The sequence below is a fragment of the Balaenoptera borealis genome, assembly GCF_965194805.1.
Source record: "Balaenoptera borealis genome assembly, chromosome: 11".
Lineage (NCBI taxonomy): Eukaryota > Metazoa > Chordata > Mammalia > Artiodactyla > Balaenopteridae > Balaenoptera > Balaenoptera borealis.
The window spans coordinates 18,273,530-18,299,676 of NC_138868.1; the positions used below are offsets into that span (position 1 = coordinate 18,273,530).

A 26,147-nucleotide genomic window follows, 5' to 3' on the forward strand; every position below is an offset into this window, starting at 1 on the left:
TATCCTCCCACCTTTGACTTCCTGAGCAGCCTCAGAGTAGTTGGTGGATGCCAATCTCGGATCAAAGCCAATCCTATGGCCTGGCACAATTCTGATTCCACTTAGGCAAGAGGAATAGGACACATTCAACTTCTGAAACTATGGTGACTTTTTTTTTATGGATGGTTTTTAATTTATTTATCTTATTTGGGAAAACAGTTCAGAGCACATACCATCACTTTCATGAGAAAAAAAAGGTAGCTGTGAAATACTTCCTTGGGATATTGCTATAATATAGTTCCAACAAACTGACCATGTTGCTATTTTACTTAAGACTTCATAGATCTCAGCCTTGGAAGATGCTTGTGGTTTCTTCTATGAATGGATTTTAGAGGGATAACAAAAGAACTGTATGTACATATACATTTTTAATATAATTATCTCAAAGAATAACTCAGAAACATTTAGAACAATTAGCAAAAAAATGATGTAAATAGAGGGAGATCAGTCATGTATACATTGTCCTCACAATCAAAGGCAAAAGGAGGGCTTATGAATATTCAACTCTGAAGTATACAGGATATGTCTGTATCTGTACAATGGTGACCAGTGGATAAGCCCGGCTTTGCATCAATTCCTTCATTATGAATTTTGTTCTCTTTGGTCAACCTTAGCTACCAGAGGAACCAAGTTGTCAAGGAGACTTCAGTCTCTTTTTGAAACAATAGTATCAGCTGAATGTTGGCTTAAGGTAATGGCTGGCTAAAGAAGGCTCTCCATTTCCCACCCAGAATGGAGTGGTTATTTTGTATTAGTCGATTAAAAGATATTTGTTGATTGTCAACTAAATGTCAAGACTACACAAGTTCAATAGGAAGAGACATTCAGGAGAAAATCTTCCTTTGAAGAATGTGTAGGGAAATGGTTGGGATTACGATTTAGTCTCAGTTAAGTGCCAATAATGTCTAACTTCCTAAAAGTAGCTTTTTGTCCTAGCCACTAACATGGAATGTCAGCATTTTTACTTTCATAAAAGTAGGTACATCCCTATTATCTGAAGACCAACTTGCACCAAAACGTTAGTTCTGAGAAATAGTAATGAGAGAGAGAGAGGGAGAGGAGAAAAGAAAGAAAAAGGTTAAGGAATAAAGAAATAGATTTTACATTATTTCCTACATTTAGGTTCTATCATTTTTCAAATGAGTACATACCATCTTAACCACTCATTAAATTGTCATTGTGGAGCTATACTTTAACAGAATGCTTTTGGCTGACCTTGTGGGTCTTCACAATAAAAAGCCATATCCATACCATGTTCATATTTTTTGCTAAATCATTCCCTATATAAAAGTCCATATGAAAAATAAAATTTAAAATTTTGTATTGGGAATTTTCTTTTTCTGCCACATAAATTGGCAGAAATTACACTTTGTTATTTTTCTTATTAGGAAACAGATATAGATGATGATGCTACACTCATGTTCGTCTGCTATATTTATTTTCTTATTCTTCCTAGGATTTTTGTTTTTATATTCCTTTATTTCAGTTTTTCAAACCTTATATTTTCTGTACTATGAGTTACTTTTGATTATTTTTTAAAGATGAGAAGGATAGATGATCATGATGATGAAGATAGATAGATGATAGATAGATAGATAGATAGATAGATAGATAGATAGATAGATAGATAGATGAATGATAGTTACCTGACTACTGTCATCAGTAATCTATTCCTGCAAATCAGGCATTCTGCGTTCAAACAGCAACTGGGAGCCAATTTCCCCTTACTTTAAGTGGTAAAAATTATAATGTGTTACACATGATCTCAAAATCCACAACCACTTTCCCAACATGTAACTAAAACTGATGATCAATGTAGTAATCATGTTCAATCACCTTTTATGCAGTAACATCTTTTCTTTTATTGTAATTGTTTTTCTCCTTTAGTTTGACTCTTTCTCTATTCTTTAGCAAAATGTTAACTTCCCGGGGGAGTTATTGAACAGCACTAAGCAAAAACAAGTTCTAAACATAAAAAATACTACAGAAATCCACTCAGGACAAGGTCACGATGGCAGGCAGGAAAAAAACTCATATTGAGTATGACCCTGTTTTGCCTCTCGGCACCAGCAACACTGAGTTCCACATCCCCTTAGTTGACGCTCAGAGTGCTTTTCAAAAGGTCCACCACGATGCTAACCCTCTATCAATTGTGTCTGGAATGGTAACTCATAGCTGTTACTGCCCATTGTCTTTTCACTGCACATTGTAAATGTTGCATTTAGAACTGGGAAGGTAGATATAAATTCTTCTTAGGCATATTGGCTGAAAAAAGGTTGTATCTAGAGATAAGTGCATTCTATAAAGTTAGGCATTAAAAGCTAACAAGTGTTCTAGAAGGAAAAGAAATTCAATGGGGAGAATTTCACAGGCTATGCCTTTACAATGTAATGTAGTTTTCAGAGCTGTGGTAAAGATGATTTTAAGAGCATGCTCCATGGTGGGGATGGGGGAGATAAATGAATGTTGTATTTAGTTTTGAGCAACTTAGCTGAAGCAAAACAGAAGATGGGGGAAAGGGAGAAACTAATGCCAGGAGCAAAAAGAAAAGTCTTTTTAGAATCACCTCATATCATTAGAATATAGCTGTCATTGGCCTTTAGTTGTGTCATGGATTAGTTTAATTATTGTACACATTTTTATTGTTATCCTGTATTTATAGCAAGTGTTAGGGGGTTTACATTTATTGTTATAGTGACTTTTCCTTTTAAATATATATATTCAAATTGGGTAAAATAATCTAAGTGGCATGCAAATGAAACAAAATTATGTAAAGAAATAAAGTTAGGTAGCAATTAAAATTGTCTTCCACTAACTGCTTGGGAGCTTGGTCAGGTTATTTAATATTTTTTGAGTCTTATTTTTCTATCCATAAAATGTGGATAATTATACTCACCTTATGATAGTTTTGAAAGATAAGTATATGAGCTGAGTTTTCTCCAAAAGCAGACCATGAGATAAGGACTTGAATATAATCATTGGGAATACAAGTGAGTGTGAAACTGAGTTAGGGAACAAAAAAAATAAAGGGTATAGATTACACTTTGGGCAACTGGGGCACAATTGCCCTGAGGACCCTTGGAGAAACCACATGAAAGGTCCTGACAGAGGATGGGAGGTTGGGGCACTTTTGCACATTCTCTTCTTCCCTGGGAATTTTAACTCTCCCTCTGCTTTGAGTAGTTTGTACCTTCATACATCCAAGCACCCTCATGATGCCATTTAAAACACTCAGGCAAGAGATGTAGAAAGATGCATGCGCTTGAGATAGGGCACAGCCATCATTCTAGAAATCGTTTATCACAGAGGCAAGTAAATCCAGAGGCAGGACAAGAGGATTACAAATTTACATCTACAGATACAGGAGGTTAGGAGTTCAATATATCTTTTTGGTGGACACAATGTAACCAATAACAGTGAGTAAAGGAGGCAGAATTTCCCCAAGCTAGTCCCTGAGAATGAAAGAGGCCAATGCTACTTCTACATGTTAGTGGCTGTTGGTTAAAAGTATTGATATACACCACATCCTAGAGGACAATGTGCCAACCGTTCAGGGTATTGTTCTCAAGGTGGTTCCTTAGCTGAGTCTTTAAAAGTCCATTAAAAAATTCACTCCAAATAGTAGTGTTTGAGTGATGCTAGCACCTATTAATTCCATGGTCATGTGTACCTTCTTAATCATAAAATTGTTCCCTTAGTCTGAAGCAATCTTTGGTGGTATTTTATGTCACTAATCAATTACTCTCTGAGTCTTCAGATGATGATGCTGGCCCAGGAAATGTGGACAAGGAAGTAAAACTCATATTCCAAATAAATAACGATCCCTGTAGAGATGAATGGATGCATCTCCAGGATTGATGGGGCCCAAAGTAAACAATTTTGCCGAGTGGCTGGATGGTCTTCTCAAAGGACCCTACTTATAAAGGTTCAGTGTGTGTTTTGGGCACTGACATGCCAACAGTGACAGCTGTTAGATTAGCTTTACTAGGAGGGAGTTAATGCTAATTGTCCAAAAATAACCTCCATTCCTACCACCATGGCTACTTTATGTTCAAGCATTAGGTTATTCTTGAAAGAGGATGGCTAACCACCTCTGGATGTGCCGTTCTATCCACTTCTTATTAAATGCTTCATCTGAAGTGGATGCTTTCTGATGGACATTGAAATGACAGATCATTACCCACACAATCTGTGCTCATTCTCATAAACTACCTCTTCCCCCAAACTTCTTATCTCCAATCATCTGATCTTGCTCTTTCCAGACCCCTTCCCACCATCTGAGCCACTCTCCACTACCCAATAGTACATGTATACCCATATATTAAGCTACTTCTTTCTCTATATCAGGGGTCAGGCTGGATAATAAATACTTAAATCTGGCTTCACAGGCCAGATAATATTTGTTGCAACTTTGTCTCAACTCTCATTTTAGTGTGAAAGCAGCTGTAGACAATACAGAAAAAAATGGGTGTAGCTATGACCAAAAAAACTTTATTTACAAGATCAGGCAGTTGACTGTATTTGGCTCATGGGCCACTGTTTGCCAATCTGTGCTCTATATGAAGGTGTTGACCAAATCCACCTCCATATTCTGCTTGCTGGGAAGGTTTTTCCTCACCAGGGCCCCTGAGTGGAGGTATAAAGTGAATGTAGTCCATTTTTGCTCACATCAGTATTTTTTTTTTTAATTATTTTATTTATTTATTTATGGCTGTGTTGGGTCTTTATTTCCGCACGAGGGCTTTCTCTAGTTGCGGCGAGCGGGGGCCACTCCTCATCGCGGTGCGCGGGCCTCTCACTATCGTGGCCTCTCTTGTTGCGGAGCACAGGCTCCAGACGCGCAGGCTCAGCAATTGTGGCTCACGGGCCTAGTTGCTCCGCGGCATGTGGGATCCTCCCAGACCAGGGCTCGAACCCGTGTCCCCTGCATTGGCAGGCAGATTCTCAACCACTGCGCCACCAGGGAAGCCCGCTCACATCAGTATTTTGAGCTGGTCTATCCATGAACCAAGCCTGATTTTCTTTCTCCTATGTCAGCTGGTCTTGAGGGACTCCCACAAGTCCATAATGTGAACTGAGGGTAAGGTCTTGGCATAGCATAGGTAGGTGACATTGGCATGTAGAGTATCTGGTATGTAACTTCCTTTGGCCTTCTGAACCTGATCAGTTCTAGTACCAAATTTTCTATTATCATATGATGGTTTGGTTCTGCATCCATTTAACTCAATGAGTTGGGGAGTCTGACAATACCCAACACATGGTAGGCAACTACATTTTCATAGATATTTTATTTCCCATGGTGCAGCATTTAGTCTTTACTAAGGCCCAGTAGCATTCCAGAAGCAGGTTTTAAAATAATGAGTAATACTCTGCTGAAGAAGGCATAGCTTTGCTCCAGAACACTAGGGAACTTCATTGTAATTTTCCTATTACACTTACTAAAGCCTCCACATGCCATGCTTAGCTGCCGCAGACTCTCTAGCATCAATGGATCTGCTATGACCTGAGCTGAACGGCAGGTTGTACTCTAGCCTATATCTAATGCAAAATCCTCTTTTGCTTTAGAAATACTCTCTGCCTCAAAATCCAAAGTGGTTCATCAAGCACTATGCATTTTCCTTCATGCTGAAGATACAAAATACAGTAACTTTTGTATTACTTTAAAAGCAGTGTTCCAGCATATCCTAGACAATTTTGCTCCTAAAGCTTCACAAAAGTGGCAGTCCCTTGAATTTCTGTAAGGTTTATATTCTGTAGTCTCACATGCATGTGTCTTGACAGGGTATTCAAAATATTTGTCCTTTTTTTCTTCACTAGGTTCAAATACTATAATGTTTCAGATTGAGTTCTCAAGGAAGGAGATCACAAGACCGAAGTTAGCATGCAGGAGGTTTATTACGGCGTGTTCTTTGGAGCAACACTGTAGAAGGTAAATGAAGAAGGATAACTGGTCAGAAGGTGATGAGCTATGATGCAGTTTCAGTAGAAACACTGGAGCTGGAATAAACCTTTCCCTTAAGAATTTTCCCCAGGTGAGGAGAGTCAGTCAGGGCTTCATACCTCAACATTGATCAGTCATTGGAGACAGCCCACCCCAGGAAGAGGGCACAAACCAGGCTAAGGTGGCTCTTTCCAGCAGGTGGAATCCCCAGGGGGACTAAGAGCTGAGGTCTATATGTTGGCAATACACCCAGGAGCTGGAAGGTCTTCACGCCTACATGGAGATTTGGGCCATTTTTTACATTGTCCTCCTTATTAATATAGAGGATGCAGGATGATATTCTTCAGACTACCAAGGAAATCTTAGTCCCTTTGGACATTACCCCAAGTGAAAGCTGGAAAGTTAAGATAAGTGAATCTATGCCAAGTGGATGAAAGCTGCTTTTGATTCTCTTTCCTGTTGGAGATTGAAAAGAACACATTTGTCAGATCCATGACCCCATACCTACTGCCAAGCCCATGTTGATTTGTTCTTTTAAAGATATATCCAGCAGAGTAGACATGATTGGGGCTATCATTCAGTTATGTTTAAATGATGATATCCTTAATCTGCCATGATACAGTTGTCTCTTGCAGAGGCCATTCCAATGAATCAAATGGGGATATGCTGGATATCCCAGTCCCCATTCAAATATTTTAAGGTAGCACTAATCTCTGCACCACCAGTCTATGTATCCAGGTACTAGATGGAAAACCAAAACACGGGACAATTCTATGGGCTTGTTGTGATATAGACCTCATCCAGGGTTTTGTTTGTTACCTGGAATTTATATACCTTCGTTCTTTTTGTTTTAATTTTTAAATTTTATTTTATTTTATTTTTATACAGCAGGTTCTTATTAGTCATTAATTTTATACACATCAGTGTACACATGTCAATCCCAATCGCCCAATTCATCACACCACCACCCCCACCCCCCCACCACTTTCCCCCCTTGGGGTCCATACGTTTGTTCTCTACATCTGTGTCTCTATTTCTGCCCTGCAAGCCGGTTCATCTGTACCATTTTTCTAGGTTCCACATATATGCATTAATATATGATATTGGTTTTTCTCTTTCTGACTTAACTTCACTCTGTATGACAGTGTCTAGATCCATCCATGTCTCAACAAACGACCCAATTTCATTCCTTTTTATGGCTGAGTAATATTCCATTGCATATGTGTACCACATCTTCTTTATCCACTCATCTGTCAATGGGCATTTAGGTTGCTTCCATGACCTGGCTATTGTAAATAGTGCTGCAATGAACATTGGGGTGCACGTGTCTTTTTGAATTATGGTTTTCTCAGGGTATATGCCCAGTAGTGGGATTGCTGGCTCATATGGTAATTCTACTTTTAGTTTTTTAAGGATCCTCCATACTGTTCTCCATAGTGGCTGTATCAATTTACATTCCCACCAACAGAGCAAGAGGGTTCCCTTTTCTCCACACCCTCTCCAGCATTTGTTGTTTGTAGATTTTCTGATGATGCCCATTCTAACTGGTGTGAGGTGATAACCTCATTGTAGTTTTGATTTGCATTTCTCTAATAATTAGTGATGTTGGGCAGCTTTTCATGTGCTTCTTGACCATCTGTATGTCTTCTTTGGAGAAATGTCTGTTTAGGTCTTCTGCCCATTTTTGGACTGGGTTGTTTGTTTTTTTAATATTGAGCAGCATAAGCTGCTTATATATTTTGGAGATTAATCCTTTGTCCATTGATTGCTTTGCAAATATTTTCTCCCATTCTGAGGGTTGTCTTTTCATCTTGTTTATGGTTTCCTTTACTGTACAAAATCTTTGAAGTTTCATTAGGTCACATTTGTTTATTTTTGTTTTTATTTCCATTACTCTAGGAGGTGGATCAAAAAAGATCTTCCTGTGATTTATGTCAAAGAGTGATCTTCCTATATTTTCCTCTAAGAGTTTTATAGTGTCCGGTCTTACATTTAGGCCTCTAATCCATTTTGAGTTTATTTTTGTGTATGGTGTTAGGGAGTGTTCTAATTTCATTCTTGTACATGTAGCTGTCCAGTTTTCCCAGCACCACTTATTGAAGACACTGTCTTTTCTCCATTGTATATCCTTGCCTCCTTTGTCATAGATTAGTTGCCATAGGTGCATGGGTTTATCTCTGGGCTTTCTATCTTGTTCCATTGATCTATGTTTCTGTTTTTGTGCCAGTACCATACTGTCTTGATTACTGTAGCTTTGTAGTATAGTCTGAAGTCAGGAAGTATGATTCCTCCAGCTCCGTTTTTTTCCCTCAACCTGCTTTGGCTATTCGGGGTCTTTTGTCTCCATACAAATCGTAAGATTATTTGTTCTAGTTCTGTAAAAAATGCCATTGGTAATTTGATAGGGATTGCATTGAATCTGTAGATTGCTTTGGGTAGTATAGTCATTTTCACAATATTGATTCTTCCAATAAAAGAACATGGTATATCTCTCCATCTGTTGGTATCATCTTTAATTTCTTTCATCAGTGTCTTATAGTTTTCTGCATACAGGTCTTTTGTCTCCCTAGGTAGGTTTATTCCTAGGTATTTTATTCTTTTTGTTGCAATGGTAAATGGGAGTGCTTCCTTAATTTCTCTTTCAGATTTTTCATCATTAGTGTGTAGGAATGCAAGAGATTTCTGTGCATTAATTTTCTATCCTGCTACTTTACCAAATTCATTGATTAGCTCTAGTAGTTTTCTGGTGGCATCTTTAGGATTCTCTATGTATAGTATCATGTCATCTGCAAACAGTGACAGTTTTACTTCTTTTCCAATTTGTATTCCTTTTATTTCTTTTTCTTCTCTGATTGCCATGGCTAGGACTTCCAAAATTATGTTGAATAATAGTGGTGAGAGTGGACATCCGAGTCTTGTTTCTGATCTTCGAGGAAATGCTCTCAGTTTTTCACCATTGAGAGTGATGTTTGCTGTGGGTTTGTCATATATGGCCTTTATTATGTTGAGGTAGGTTCCCTCTATGCCCACTTTCTGGAGAGTTTTTATCATAAATGGGTGTTGAATTTTGTCAAAAGCTTTTTCTGCATCTATTGAGATGATCATATGGATTTTATTCTTCAGTTTGTTAATATGGTGTATCACATTGATTGATTTGCGTATATTGAAGAATCCTTGCATCCCTGGGATAAATCCCACTTGATCATGGTGTATGATCCTTTTAATGTGACGTTGGATTCTGTTTGCTAGTATTTTGTTGAGGATTTTTGCATCTATATTCATCAGTGATATCGGTCTGTAATTTTCTTTTTTTGTAGTATCTTTGTCTGCTTTTGGTATCAGGGTGATGGTTGCCTCATAGAATGATTTTGGGAGTGTTCCTTCCTTCGCAATTTTTTGGAAGAGTTTGAGAAGGATGGGTGTTAGCTCTTCTCTAAATGTTTGATAGAATTCACCTGTGAAGCCATCTGGTCCTGGACTTGTGTTTGTTGGAAGATTTTTAATCACAGTTTGAATTTCATTACTTGTGATTGGTCTGTTCATATTTTCTATCTCTTCCTGGTTCAGTCTTGGAAGGTTATACCTTTCTAAGAATTTGCCCATTTTTTCCAGGTTTTCCATTTTATTGGCATAGAGTTGCTTGTAATAGTCTCTTAGGATGCCTTATATTTCTGCGGTGTCTGTTGTAACTTCTCCTTTTTCATTTCTAATTTTATTGATTTGAGTCCTCTCCCTCTTTTTTCTTGATGAGTTTGCCTAATGGTTTATCAATTTTGTTTATCTTTTCAAAGAATCAGCTTTTAGTTTTATTGATCTTTGCTATTGTTTTCTTTGTTTCTATTTCATTTATTTCTTCTCTGATCTTTATGATTTCTTTCCTTCTTCTAACTTTGGGTTTTGTTTGTTCTTCTTTCTCTAGTTCCTTTCGGTGTAAGGTTAGACTGTTTATTTCAGATTTTTCTTGTTTCTTTAGGTAGGCTTGTATAGCTATAAACTTCCCTCTTAGAACTGCTTTTGCTGCATCCCATAGGTTGTGGATCATCATGTTTTGATTGTCATTTGTCTCTAGGTATTTTTTGATTTCTTCTTTGATTTCTTCAGTGATTTCTTGGTTATTTAGTAACGTATTGTTTAGCCTCCATGTGTTTGTGTTTTTTACTTTTGTTTCCCTGTAATTAATTTCTAATCTCATAGCATTGTGGTCAGAGAAGATGCTTGATATTATTTCAATTTTCTTAAATTTACTGAGGCTTGATTTGTGACCCAAGATGTGATCTATCCTGGAGAATGTTCCGTGCGCACTTGAGAAGAAAGTGTAATCTGCTGTTTTTGGATGTAATGTCCTATAAATATCAATTAAATCTATCTGGTCTATTGTGTCATTTAAAGCTTCTGTTTCCTTATTTATTTTCATTTGAGATGATCTGTCCATTGGTGTAAGTGAGGTATTAAAGTCCCCTGCTATTGTGTTACTGTCGATTTCCTCTTTTATAGCTGTTTTTATAGATGCCTTATATATTGAGGTGCTCCTATGTTGGGTGCATATATATTTATAATTGTTATATCTTCTGCTTGGATTGATCCGTTGATCATTATGTAGTGTCTTTCCTTGTCTCTTGTAATAGTCTTTATTTTAAAGTCTATTTTATCTGATATGAGTATTGCTACTCTAGCTTTCTTTTGATTTCCATTTGCATGGAGTATCTTTTTCCATCCCCTCCCTTTCAGTCTGTATGTGTCCGTAGGTCTGAAATGGGTCTCTTGTAGACAGCATATATATGGGTCTTGTTTTTGTATCCATTCAGCAAGCCTGTGTCTTTTGGTTGGAGCATTTAATCCATTCACCTTTAAGGTAATTATCGATATGTATGTTCCTATGACCATTTTCTTAATTGTTTTGGGTTTGTTTTTGTAGGTCCTTTTCTTTTCTTGTGTTTCCCACTTAGAGAAGTTCCTTTAGCATTTGTTGTAGAGCTGGTTTGGTGGTGCTGGATTCTCTTAGCTTTTGCTTGTCTGTAAAGCTTTTGATTTCTCCATTGAATCTGAATGAGATCCTTGCTAGGTAGAGTAATCTTGGTTGTAGGTTCTTCCCGTTCATCACTTTAAATATATCATGCCACTCCCTTCTGGCTTGTAGAGTTTCTACTAAGAAATCAGCTGTTAACCTTATGGGAGTTCCCTTGTATGTTATTTGTCATTTTTCCCTTGCTGCTTTCAATAATTTTTCTTTGTCTTTAATTTTTGCCAGTTTGATTACTATGTGTCTCAGCATGTTTCTCCTTGGGTTTATCCTGTATGGGACTCACTGCACTTCCTGCACTTGGGTGGCTATTTCCTTTCCCATGTTAGGGAAGTTTTCGACTATAATCTCTTCAAATATTTTCTCTGGTCCTTTCTCTCTCTTCTCCTTCTGGGACCCCTATAATGCGAATGTTGTTGCGTTTAATGTTGTCCCAGAGGTCTCTTACACTGTCTTCATTTTTTATCATTCTTTTTTCTTTATTCTGTTCCGCAGCAGTGAATTCCACCATTCTGTCTTCCAGGTCACTTATCCATTCTTCTGCCTCAGTTATTCTGCTATTGATTCCTTCTAGTGTAGTTTTCATTTCAGTTATAGTATTGTTCATCTCTGTTTGTTTGTTCTTTAATTCTTCTAGGTCTTTGTTGAACATTTCTTGCATCTTCTTGATCTTTGCCTCCATTCTTTTTCCGAGGTCCTGGCTCATCTTCACTATCATTATTCTGAATTCTTTTTCTGGAAGGTTGCCTGTCTCCACTTCATTTAGTTGTTTTTCTGTGGTTTTATCTTGTTCCTTCATCTGGTACATAGCCCTCTGCCTTTTCATCTTGTCTATATTTCTGTGAATGTGGTTTTTGTTCCATAGGCTGCAGGATTGTAGTTCTTCTTGCTTCTGCTATCTGCCCTCTGGTGGATGAGGCTATCTAAGAGGCTTGTGCAAGTTTCCTGATGGGAGGGACTGGTGGTGGGTAGAGGTGACTGTTGCTCTGGTGGGCAGAGCTCAGTAAAACTTTAATCCGCTCGACTGCTGATGGGTGGGGCTGGGTTTCCTCCCTGTTGGTTGTTTGGCCAGAGGCAACCCAACACTGGAGCCTACCTGAGCTCTTTTGTGTGGCTAATGGCAGACTCTGGGAGGGCTCACGCCAAGGAGTACTTCCCAGTACTTCTGCTGCCAGTGTCCTTATCCCCACGGTGAAACAGAGCCACCACTCGCCTCTGCAGGAAACCCTCCAACACTAGCAGGTAGGTCTGGTTCAGTCTCCCCTGGGGTCACTTCTTCTCCTGGGTCCCGATGCGCACACTACTTTGTGTGTGCCCTCCAAGAGTGAAGTCTCTGTTTCCCCCAGTCCTGTCGAAGTCCTGCAGTCAAATCCCACTAGCCTTCAAAGTCTGATTCTCTAGGAATTCCTCCTCCCGTTGCCAGACCCCCAGGTTGGGAAGCCTGACGTGGGGTTCCAAACCTTCACTCCAGTGGGTGGACTTCTGTGATATAAGTGTTCTCCAGTCTGTGAGTCACCCACCCAGCAGTGATGGGATTTTATTTTACTGTGATTGTGCCCCTCCTACTTTCTCATTGTGGCTTCTCCTTTGTCTTTGGATGTGGAGTATCTTTTTTGGTGAGTTCCAATGTCTTCCTGTCGATGACTGTCCAGCAGCTAGTTGTGATTCTGGTGTTCTCACAAGAGGGAGTGAGAGCACCTCCTTCTACTCCGCCATCTTGGTTCAGCAAAAGATATCTATACACCTTCATTCTAAGAGGAATTCATGCTAGCATTTCAGATCTCCTGGTTATCAGATCAACATCATGTTTCTGACAAGCCTAAGATGATAAAAATATTTCTTTTACCACAGTATACTTTTGCACTGAAGAATGACCACAGGACCGTTTGGGGAAGGTTTTAGAGAATATTTAATACATATTCTTCTATCATTGTAAGATCCTACCTCAAGAAAGCCCAGTCTCTCCTTCAATAGATGGGTTTCAAAATGGCACAAATTTGGAAACTAGGTGAGAGATCATGATTTTCCACTGCTGTAATGGAATTCACCAGCTTTTGATATAAGTCAAGTAGTTCTTTTTTGGCTGCCCTTCTATTTCATTTCTAGGAATATGTTGGATTATTAGCTATTGCAACAGTTCCCTGAGTTTCAAGGCCCTCTTGTTTCCACCCCAGCCTTATTGCCTATGACAGTAATCCATCCACCTTGCCTCAATGTTATGTGTCACCATTTTGCCTCTGCTCTCCCAGAGTCCTACCATCCCCACTGATATCAGTGAACCCAGATCCATAACAGCATCTTCTATTATTAATCCTAATCTATAGAGGACAGTCACCACTACACTTCTCAGTGCAGCCATTGCCCCTCTCCTTACTAGTGTATTTTTATTGCTTAAGTAAATGGAGTTATCTCTGGGCCTCCCAGGGAGTAATCAGCTGGTGGGTTATCTGATTTCACATAATAAATCTATTCTAATGCTTACCTCTCTGTTTCCTTCTTAAATTCTATATCAAGGGATTTCTGGCACCTAAACCTCATTTCCTGTAGGTCACTATCCTATTTAAAGTATGGGAGCCATACGTTTTAATGTTTGAATCTGATCCTAGTGTCCTTACCAGGATATTAAAGTTTGGTCATAGGAGAGAACTCCCATATCAATAAACTCCTCCATCCTTCCTCAAATTACACACTCCTGATACAACATCTTTAAGATCCATTCCGATTATTGTCTTACTAGTCACTGTTGGTACATATTAACAAAATCCTGTAGTTCTTGGGTAAATAAAAATTTTTTTACCAAAGTAAGACTGTACTTCTCTGTGTTATTCATTGACTGATTCTAGTTGTTAGTCTAGAGGCAATGAAGGGAAGCAGGAGTAGATATTGAAGAAGTCAAGCATCATTTTGTGAGACATACACCTCATCTAATGCTATTACATGTCCCTAATAAGGCTTTCACTTTACCATAGGAGAGCTGCCAGTGTATTAAGTCTTTATAGCTCTACTACCCTTATGGTCAAATACTTGACCCGACACTCTAGCTGCAGGGAAGGCTATTCTCTTTAAATTTTGACATGAATGCCTCCTGTTTTTCACAAAATACTTGAAGTGAATAGCAGATTAATTTATGCTTGCCATTCTTTTTCAAGGCTTCTAGGACAGTTAACAAAAGCCGGTTTTCCCAATATCATTCAAGAACTGTGCCTTATCCACTGTGCCTTATCTCCCCTTCATGCATGTTCTTGAATGACTACAAAAACACCCTGAGTATCACTTTGGGGGTGATAAATAAATTTTAGCAAGTAGGTGAATTTGCAAATATGACATCTGAGACTAATGAAGAACAACCTAAGCCAATATATTCCTTTCTACATGTGTCTAATTCTTAATAAACCAAAAGTAAGAGTTTTAGTAATTATGAAATCACATTTTTCCAGATATCATCACCCTATTAGCACCATAAATGGGATCCATTGACAGTGAGTGATTCAATCCCAGGATCCCATTCTGAGTATTTGCTTTCAAGGACCTTTTCGATACATGAGTCAAAAGTTTGAGCTCCCCAAAAGCAAATCCTGAAATAACGACATAGGCATGTATAGTTTATTTTTGAGATGATCCTGTGAAGCATACATGTGAGAGTGAGGAAAGTGGGTGAGGGAAATGACCAAGACCAGTGAAATCATTATTAGTGTTTGGGTACGTTAGCTATCTACTGCTGTGTGACAAATTACCCCAATACTAAGTTACTTAAAACAACAATAAATATTTATCATGTCACATAGGTTCTGTTAATCAGAAATTTGAGAGAGGCTTAGATGGGTGGTTCTGCCTCAGAGGCTCTCACATGTTTAAATCAAGATGTTGGCCAGGGATGCAGTTACTGAAGGATTGGGGCTGGTGGATCTGCTTCCAAAATGGCTTACTCACATAGCTAATATGTTGATGCTGGCTGTTGGGAGTAGATCTCAGTTCCTTATAATATGTACCATAGGGCTGCTTGAATATTTTCAACACATGACAGCTCTCTTCCCCCAGAGCAAGTGATCTAAGAGAGGACAAAGCTGAAGCCCTAATATCTTTCATGACATATCCTCAGAAGTCACACAGTATCACTTCCTTAATATCCTATTGATTACACAGATAAGCCTAGTCAATATGAGAGATTGGCCACCAAGGTTGCTTATCCCTACAGGAAACTGACTAAATTCTGCTGGGGAATTCTGAGATGTACTATACTTCAGCATTGTCCCACAGGATTGCTGGGATACCAGGGTATTTACCCACAATCTCCCATTTCTCACTGGTTATCTGCCCCTGGGTCTTTAACTTGCTCACATTTCTGAGTTGCACTCAGGTGCAGCAGAGAGACCTCATAGGCAGAGGCAGAGACATATATGTTCTTGAGGCAGAAAGCTATCAGCATACGAAAACTGTCTGCCGCAGCTTCAGGCAAATGTGGCAGTGATCTGAGGGTGTTTGAGATGGGCAGCAATTGCCTGTGAGAGAATAAATGTGAAATACCTGGAACTCAAGAAATAGTACATTATTATTGTTGTTGTTATTATTACTATTACTATTATTATTAAAACTGATTCTCATTTGTAGTAGTTATATTCTATAAAGTTGCCATGAACACTGAGTTAGCAAATACTGTTTCTGGGGGAAATACAGGTTTAGAATCATGCCAGCCTTAGCTTGCAATATTTTTTGTCAACCAGTCAATACATAACCTTGTTTTATGTGTGTCTCTGTTGAAAGACACCTTGTTAAATATTATGTTGAGTCATTAGCATTGGATGAAGCCTGAATGAAGCTTATCTAACACACATATTTTCTGCATAAGGCATATCACAACCTTCTTGTACTTAGGAACACTAGACAGCATTTCAGCTCTATATTTGGGAGCCATTTTAAACAGCAAAATCAGCAAGAAAAAGCACAAAAATGTGAAAATGTGGACTCAGTAGACCACAGAAAGGAGACTTTTTTACAGTATGAGAACTGAAACAAGAGGGCATATTATCATCACCTCATTGGACCTCAGCTGGGACTCTGTACATTGGATTCCACTGTGCCTTATCACTCCTTCATGCATGTTCTTGAATGACTACAAAAACACCCCGAGTATTGCTTTGGGGGTTACTAATAAATTTTAGCAAGTAGGTGAATTTGCAAATATGAAATCTGAGACTAATGAAGAATAACCGTATTATTAGATTCTTTACCATGTTGGTTATATTTAGAAGGCCCTGACTATGAAGATCAATAATAACTGATATTTATGAATTGCTTACTATAAGCTAGAATCTGTTCTAATTCCTTTAACTGTATTTTATTCCTAAAACACCTTTGTGGTTGTAGGTACTTCGCTTTCAAATGTGGTTACTTATCTACCAGAATCTAACTGATGAAAACTTCCTTATTTACCCTCACTGGAGAATGAGGATTATTCTTGCCTTGAGGTGAGTTGAAACTTCAAAACGTGGACTTCTGCTACAAAAAGATTCCTCCTCTCTGTCCCCTTCCCTTTTTTAGCCATTAAATAGCAGTTGCTCTCTTTAGCAAATCTTCCCATATTCGAATACCATAATGTACTTTATTAGTTTCAGGAAATGCTGTTTTATTATTCCAGGTTTGTGACACAACAATAGTATTTATTTTTAATAATCTAGTCCAATAAGCAGCTACTGCTTTAAGGAGGTTCTCTGCTCACGACAGGTAGCTATTTTTAGAGATAAACTCTTCCCAAGCTGTATGAGCAATTCCTAACTTCCATCTGTATTTCATTTTACTACCTCTCTTAACCTTTTGTGCTTCATTGTTCTGGGATAATATCCAGACCCACCAAAGGGAAAACAAATCAGGACAAGATATATTTTCATTCCACCCCTGTGCATGCCAAACATTGTAGGAAATAATAATTACAAACCCAATGGGAAAATTGTTAGTATATTCATATTAATTTTTTAACAAGAGCATAAAACTTGGATAAAGTATGTCTCTTCAGGATATCAAGCAACAAAAGAACTAGGTGGGCCAAGAATAAGAAACTATTGAAGGGTTTGATGTTTTATTTATTTGTTTTCTCTTTGTGTGTGTGTGTGTGTGTTTTCTCACTTTTTGGAATTTATATTTGACCCTGCAGTATTTGATTAAACCCTGTGTTCAGATGAATTCTGAATTGCCCATCGTAGTTGTTACTGAAACATAACAAGGATGCTGAATTAAGAGTCTTAGATTCTTGGATGTGAATGGGATTTTATAAATTCACCTTCACGTTTTGAAAGGTACAAAACTGAGTTTCAGAGACTTTATTCAATGTACAGAATATCACACTGTGACAAAGCGAGGACTGAAACATGTTCTTAATTTCTAATCAAGAGTTTATCCTGCTATATCACCATTTTTATTGACAAAGGATCCTATCCCTTCCATTATATGACCTCTCTGAAACTCACCCTGGAAAGAGATAATTCTAGGAGAACATATCCTAACATAACCATGAGATCCCTCAACCTGGAGTTCCTGAAATATGGTGCCGGTCTCACTCAGCATTTTCTCAGTAGGCTTGTCTGAGATAGTGTAAATTAATTTTTCATGATTATATCTATACTTATCTTCCTGGTGTGTACAGTATATTAATTAACCCCAAGCCTGGTAGGATCTGTATTAAAATGGTAACACAAAATATTTCCTCTCTAGTTATTTTTCAAGGAAGATAATCTTGAACTATCTGTCATCCACTGTTGTAAAAAAATGAAATTGAGGGACATATTATAGGGGGTTGAATAATGTATAATGTGTGTACTCTCCATCTATTCTTCCGTAGTTCATCCCTGAATAAGGTAGCTGCCTATCTGGGACACACTGTTTTGCTCTTTATCTTGCCATCCTGAAATTAATTAATATATTTTATTCAACAATATTTACTGAGTACTCTCTATACCCCTGTTCTGTGCTAGGTGTTGGAAATACACATCAGAGAGTAAAGCATAGTCCTTATACTTGTGGAGTTTTTAGGGAGAGAGTGAGATAGACTCCAATGAAATAATAGCATAAATAAATTTAAATCATATATATAAATATGAAATCATAAATCTTATGAAGAAAGTGAACAATATACAATGTTAGTATGAAAAAGGGTGTTTGACCTAGTCTGACATGTCAAGGGGGGCTCTCCTGGGGAAATAGCATTTGATTTGAGGACTAAAGGGATAAGAAAGAATTGGTGAAAAATGGTTATGAGAGCTGATATTCAAAAATAGAGCAGCATGTGTAAAGCCCTGTGGTGAGAGAGAGCATGTTTTATTTGAAGATTAAAAAGAAGGTCTATATAGCTAGAGCTTTGAAAGCTGAGGGGGTCATGGTGTGAGATGATACTAAAGCAGTATTTAGGGCCCAGGCCTTGTTGAGCCATATTAACTATTTTAATTGTACCCCAAGAGCAAAGAGCAAAAATAATTCATTGAAGGATTTTACACAGATGTGATGTATCACCAGATTTGCATTTAGGAACTACCACTCTGCTTGCAGGGAAGAGAATTGATTAAATGGGGTTGAGTGGGAATTTAAAAACTGAAAGGGGAAAGAGAGTGTTTTGATGTCTAGAAGGATGTGAGGTTCTTTGGTCCAGGCTAGTGTTGGTAATGGAAATAGAAGGGGATGTATTTGAGGTGTATTTAGGAGATATGGCATTCAGGATTTGTTAATGGAGGTGGAAAAAGAGAGGGTGTGGTCAAAGATGACTCCCAGGCACTTGACATTCTGAAAAGGATTAACAGTGGTGTCATTCACTAAGAGAGGGGGAAAAACAAGAAGATTTTAGAATGTAAAATAGCCAGTGTTTATAGTTTTGGGTGTGTTCAGTTCAAGCTGCTTGTTGTGCGTCAGGAGGGTAGTTGAAGATTATGTGTATTGAAGCTCAGAGGAGAATTAGCAGTCATCGACACAAAGATGGAGATGGAAGCTATGGATATAAATGAGAATTTTTAATGTATTTACTGTATTTTTCAGATGAGACAAACTTAAGTGGAATTAAATGCTATTGAGAAAAGTGAAGTATTGGGGTGAGTAATAACAGAGGGGAAGAAGAGAGTAATTTCTTATGAGATCAGATGAGAATGAAGACTGAAATATAGGTAAGCCATATACTGGAGAATGTATATCTCTTCAGTTATAATGAGAGAGGTGAAGGGGCTCCGAGAATGAAGAAAGTAGTCTTCTGAGGCTGATAGTGAGATGATAAAGGATTCCTGTGTTATGGCTTACATTTCTCTTTTTTTAGGCAATGAGAGTGGGGCGAGAAGCTGGATAGTCAGAGTTCTGTGGGGAGCACAAAAGTTTAAAATGATTGTTGTGGAAAGTGGACAAGATTTGTGGACCAGAGAAATGTCTGATTTAAAGAGAGCATTAGGGCCTCTTAATTTAAAGATCATAAAAACTCATAGCATCAATATGCTCTTTTGTACTGTTTTCTCAAGTAGTATCCAGTTGCTTGGATGGCAGCAGAGGGAAAGGGAATATTTGGTTTCATTCAGGGTTGGTATCTTTCAAAATGGGTTTAATGAATAATAGAAAGGAAGCTTTTGCCAAGAATGTTTTTGAAATGGTGAATCAAAGAAATTAAACTGGATAATGAGAGAATTAGTGAAAGGGGAAGGTTATTGCATTGGGAAAAAGGAGAGGGAATTAGCCTAGGTACAAAGGGGTCAATTGACTAAGTCAGCTGGAGTAACAGGGGTCTATGAGCATAGAGACTGATTAAAAGTGTTCAGAGTGGCTTTTTTTTTTTTTTTTAAAGCCTTAACCAATCCCCGTTGAGGAGAGCTTTAAGACATCTTCCTTTTTTAAATTTTTTTAAATTTTTTATTTTTTAAATTTTTATTTATTTATGGCTGTGTTGGGTCTTCGTTTCTGTGCGAGGGCTTTCTCTGGTTGCGGCAAGCGGGAGCCACTCTTCATTGCTGTGCGCGGGCCTCTCACTATCGCAGCCTCTCTTGTTGCGGAGCACAGGCTCCAGACGCGCAGGCTCAGCAATTGTGGCTCACGGGCCTAGTCGCTCCGCGGCATGTGGGATCTTCCCAGACCAGGGCTCGAACCCGTGTCCCCTGCATTGGCAGGCAGACTCTCAACCACTGCGCCACCAGGGAAGCCCCAGAGTGGCTTTTAAATGATGAATTATGAAGGAGTCTTTAAAGTAAGAAAGATAAAGATGATGTTGTTTGGACCACAATGTTGAGTTGGGTGGGGGCATAGAGAGAAAGTGGGATTAGTATTTTGGAAATGGAGCTGTTTCAGGTGATGATAAGTTCTAGGATGTGAATCTGAGTAGGTGCTTAAGGCATCATGTTGGAAGAGATCATCAGAGCTGAGGAAATCAAGAAAGTTGAGGGTGGATGAGTTAACCATGTGAATGACAATAAAGGTAGAAAAGAAGAGTTTTCAAAATACCAACTTTTTTGATGCAGGAGAGATAAGAGTAGGACTACTGGGAATGATGGTTCTGGGAGAGAGGAAAATCATAGAGTCAAATAACAATAGCTCTCAAGGAGCAGCTTTTTATAAGAGTGGGGAAGAGTTTCAGAGACTAACCAATCCCATTTCTTCTTCTTGGCCACATCAGAAGACAACAGTCCCCATCCTCCCTTGCAGTTATATTGGGGCCATGCAACTGAGTTCCGGCCATTGGTATGAAAAAAAAGTGATGTTGTCAGTCTTTTAACAAGATAATGAAATAACCAGTATATCTACCCTTTGATGTCTTCCCTCCATCTGCCTCTGCTGGATGTTTTCAGAATTAACTTAAAACTGTAAGATGTAAGGAACAAAAGATGGAAATAGATTGATTTTTGAGTCACTTCTCAGAGGAGAAATGTTCTAACTGCATTTATTAGACAGACCAGTGATGTGATTAAGAATAAAAAGTCTCCCAAAGGAAGGGATCCAAAGCTCATGGAGACCAATGGACGAGAGATGTCTCCCAGAGAGCTAGAATCACAAACCCTGTGGAAGACACTTTCACTGTGTCTGCCAGCAACACTGCAGAATTGTTTGGACCAGTGAGAATGGTGAGATTTTTATTCTTCACCTTTCCAAATGGGAATATGTACTGCTGGTATCCTGTCCCTGCTTCACTACTATACGTATGTATATGTATGTATTTTATACATACATATGTACATGTATATGCATGTATTTCATACATACATATGTATGTATATGTATGTATTTTAGTCCAAAGTTTATGGGATCAGGATAAACCATATCCAAAGATTAGAGAGAAGGCTGAGACTCATTCTTTATTCCAGAAATTTAGCCAGAGGAGTGGCTGAATGGAGACTTTGGGTTGTTTTGTTATGAGTGAGAATTTTGTATGCATTTAGGCAGGTATTTGTTGACCAGAAGCCGGAACTCTGGCAGAAACTGGTTGAATCTCATCAATTTTATGTCCTTTTTCTAGGAGTAGAGAAGACTAGATTTCCCAACCTCCTTTGCAATTAGGAAGGAGTCATATGATTAGTTATGGTCAGGTAAATGTGGGCAGAAATGATGTAGGCTATTTCCAGGCCTGAATTCTCAAAACAATTGAAATCTCCTTGGCCATTATCTCTCTTCCCTTTTTGTGGATGGAAAAAGGATTCTGAGATGACAGAGACGTGATAGAAGATAACAGGATCTATGAGTGAACACTTAGAGGAAAGCTGCCAGGAAATCTTAACTTTCACAACTGAATATGGCATGAGTGAGAACTAAACTTCTATTGTATTAAGTCACTGAATTTTAATACTTTAATACTTATTCAGGTTTGATCTTGAGCAGAAGTGAATTTATATCACACACAAAGAATTCCACAAATATATGGCACTGGCTTATTATTAGTAGGAGAGTAAGCAGGTAGGACACGCTATTGGAAGCCTGGAAAAAGTTAACTCATGTTTTGTTGAGGCAGAACATTTGGAAAATTGTCACTTCTGGTAACACTTTGAAAGCAGATGATTTGCCTAACTGAGCTGGCAAGTTTAGTGGAAGAGATTTGAAAAAATCATATAATTAATGTGAGTTGGCTGTTATTGACTGCTTTGGCAAAGTGTTATAAGAAAGGGCTTACATGATGAAAAATTGCCTGGTTTTCTAGTGGAAATGAAAGGGAATATATGGAGTCAAAAATATTTGGGCCATGTAGGGTCAGAAAAGCATCTTTTTAGACTCCAAATAGTAAGAAATGGAATTAAAATTTTCTTGAGTGTCAAAATCCAGTTCAACTTTTCATTTTACCAGAATGGTTTAGGGTGAAGATGAAATAGAGTATATAGTCTGTGTTCATGTTTATTTCAAGGGAGCATCAAGGTAATAGCCATTAAACATAGAGAAAGTCACAGCTCAACAATTATATCTAGAAAGAACTTTGGATGTGTTTACTGGGCCATGAATTGCCTAGAAGAAGGCAAAACCCAAGCCTAATAAGTTTTGAAAAATAAAAAAAAATGTATTGCCAGGAAAACCTCAAGACCAGATAAAAAATCTGTAATGCTGTTCTAGTTATGAAAGCAACTTCCAGTTTCCCACAACTTCCCTAGTTTCCCACAATCAAGAGGCAGCCATTGCCTCAAGGAGGTCACACTAGCTAATCCTTATTTAAGATGTGGCCATGTAAGATAGTGGGAAAGAGAACACTTACTGAGAGATGAACTTGAGGTCATGGAGAGCTATAACCAAAAGAGATTCATCCAAAGAGTAGAACCAGTTCATGGAATCTTGACTACCTCCCAGACAAGGATAATTCCCAGTGCCTGGTCCCCTGAATTTCAAAATTGCTATGAACCTGTGGCTGCCATGTGTCTTCCATTATCTCCTGACCCCTTTCTTTTTGAGGGAAAGTGTCTGATGTGGATATCTTTTTCATACTTCAATATTTTATATTGAAGTGAGGTATATATTTTATCTAAATGAAAAAAGAGTTGCATGTGGACTTGATGTAGAGGACTGGGAATCTCCTGGAATACCAGATTTTGAGTTAGAAACAGTGACCAGATAGTAATTTGGCCTATCCCTCTTAGGAATAAAGAGTGTATTCTATGCGTTGGAGAAAGGACAAAATGTCTATTTGTTGACCAGAATACTGAGTTGTGGTGGATACCCACAGTCTTATTTCCTCTTCATGGGAACCCTAAAAGTATATGTTTCAAAACCACTATTTCGGTTAGCTTGGAGCCACATGACTGATTTATGGCTGCTGAGATGTAAACAGAACTAACATGTCACTTTCTGGCTGAGGTGAATACTTACATAGTGTGTATTCTCCTCAATATATTTCTCTTCTTTTTGTCTGAATGACACCAAGATGACCTTAATGTCAAAAGATGATTGGAACAACCACAAAAAAGCAGCCTATTTGAGGAAAGTCAGTTGACCTTCTCTTCACACTGTTTTCTGAGTGAGAAAGAAACTTCTGTGTCACACCCTGAAATTTCAGATGTCTTTGTTACTGTGGCTTATTCAAGCCTATCTTGACTTATACAGGGGATTAACACTCTTGTGAATACCAAGGCTTAATGAAAAAAAAAACAAAAACCCTAACTTTCTCCTCAAATTTATAATATATGAATTTTGATAGAAGACAGAATTATCATGGGAAACTATATCTTTAGGAGAAAGTAATGTTTTCATTAAAGCAAGGAAGTAAAGAAAAAGCTAAGGGAAAAGATTAACGATAAAAGTGAGCTTGTTTATTACAGAGTAGTGTTTCAAGAAAGCAGAGTGAATAGTTTGAAAATGTAAACATAGGGTATAGCTAGTTAGAATCAAGGAACTGTAGAACATCTTGATGACAGCAACTCTAAACACTAGAGGGTCAGGTTGAGGGGGAGGACTTTCGCGACAGGGATGAAAGGCCTATCACCCAGTTTTATTGTTGGTTTAATTAAACAGTGTGGCTATGGGGTCTAATTGCTGGAGGAATTGTGTTACTCCATCTGGGGCAGATGGCTGCCAGCTCTTTCTTTCTCATTGCCCCTGAAGCCCAGAGTGGTGACACTCCCTGGAGCGGTCATGCTTGGATAGCCATTGATGACAGCAAGAATGATTTTGATCCTTGTATTTTGTTTTCCTCAGTTCTTGGATTGACTGCCCCTGATCTTTGTCCAGAGGCTCTTCAAAGGTCAGTGTGTCATTGAGATGGTCACTGGTTTCTTGAAGCATCTTCAGGCCAATTATCAACTTCTTAATGATGCCATTAAAGATTCCTGGTTGTGACAGCTCTTTCCTGAAGGTACTGTTTTTGATATTCTGAAGCTGGAGAATAGTTTTCAAAGGAGACATGATTCCTTTCAGGCTTGCTTTCAGTTTTGCTCCGAAGGCCTTAAATCTGATTTCCCTCCAGCTTTATACATCTTCTATTTCTCTAGGAAGTTTGACAATGACATTGTTTACCACACTGAATAGTGCACACACTTTATGAGGGCCTGGTGTAGAAAGTCTCTATGATCTTGATATTAGTAAAAAGTGGTTTTCCTGGGAAACAGGATTGCTTTATTCTGCCATAGATAATATAAATCGTATCATGTTTACCTTTGGTGTTGGTGTCTAGAAAGCTTTCAAGGGCACCTCTGGCTCATCCCTTGCATGAAAAGTATTTTGGTACTAACCCCATCTTGGGTTCATCTTTTTTTTTTTTTCTTTCTCTCTTTTTATTTTTTTAAACTTTTATTTTCCCATTGTGTAGATCTCATTAGCTTTAATTTTTTTTAATGCTCGATGAATGTATCAAGGTGAATTTAAAGCCTTTTATGGTGGCTATGGTGTTAGAAAGAATTAAAGAGACAAAGAGAAAGAAAGAACTAGTGTAAGAAAGAAATAATACTTACTGTCAGCCTTCTGTCCATATTCTGTCAGACCCTACTATTTTAATGGGTCCTGACTGAGTCTGAACTGCTAGTATCTGTTATCTATGCTGAGGTCACTTTCTGGAAATGCGGAAGACTGTGATGCACATGTGCTTGAAAGGCTAGAAGTGCCAGGGATTAACAATCCCTGTAAAAATATCTTTATCAATGACTCTCAGGTTAGTACAGAAACACTCCACCTCCCTCACCCCTTGGATGGGATAATTATGAATTGTTTTGCATCATTTCCTGTTTTGTACCATTTCTCAATTTACCCACTGGATTGAGCTCTAGTCACTCACTGTGTTACTGAGCTGTCTTTTCTTCTATGTATCATTTCTCCACTCTCCTGTCACTGTTCCGTTCACTTCTCAAAGATGTCCTTGCATTCAAATCCTTGTATCAGGTCTACTTCTAGGGAGACCAAACTAACAGAGAAAAAGAGAAAAAGGGAGGGAGGGAGAGATGGAAGGAGGGAGGGAAGGAGGGACAGAGAGACAGAGACAGAGAGGGAAGAGAGAAGGAGAAAGACAGAGAGACAGAAAAATCCATATTATGTTAACAATATATGTTCATTTTGCTACCTGCAGGAGCCTCACTCTTCTTAGGTGAAGTGTTTTTATAGCTTTAAGTATGCAGTTTCTTCTGTTGATGAAGGAAGAAACTAAAGCAATTTGAATCACTTTATTAGAGGTATGAGACAGTGAATAAACACAAAAAGTTTCTTTAGTTTATTAATACATAACTTTGAAAGCTTATCTGATTCTAAATGCAGATTTTATTGTTTTTATTCTACTCTTTTTTTCAGAACCTTAATTAGAACTAACTTCATACCCAACCCATCTCTTTTGCACTCTGATAAAGTGATGGGCCAGGTTTAGCCACTCACTAAAAATCTCATTCATGTTTAGCTCTGTCTTGGGTACAGATACAACTGGAACCATATTCCTTTAGCATCTGACAAATTCTAAGTAATAAAAAGTCTTAACCTATGACATACACCTTCAAGGACCGGGAAAAAAATAATATTAATCCAGTTTTTTTACACATTTATTCTGAACAAAGCATTGATGCCTAAGGAAACAAAAATGCGTAGTGCATAGGCAAATTAAAATCAATTTAAGAAAAAAAGATATACTGTATATATTTATTTATTTATTCATTTTTTTCAAATAGCAGCACTGAATTGGATACTCTGAGGTACAACAACAACAAAAAAATACATCAGACACTATATACCCAATAGAAATGCATTATATATGTG

General features: G+C 38.1%; 1 long non-coding RNA gene across 3 annotated transcripts in view; it reads left to right on the plus strand.

The window, feature by feature from the left end:
* LOC309606575 overlaps positions 1-26,147 on the plus strand; it is a 402,482-nt gene that overhangs the window by 141,460 nt on the left and 234,875 nt on the right. Inside the window, exons 1-3 of one of the 3 annotated variants that reach the window (XR_014231934.1) lie at positions 5,018-5,968; positions 16,365-16,465; positions 24,114-24,270. This is a non-coding gene — a long non-coding RNA (uncharacterized lncRNA). Of the gene's footprint in view, positions 1-5,017; positions 5,969-16,364; positions 16,466-24,113; positions 24,271-26,147 lie in introns of those variants that run through there. The other 2 variants (XR_014231932.1, XR_014231933.1) reach the window with 2 other exon arrangements.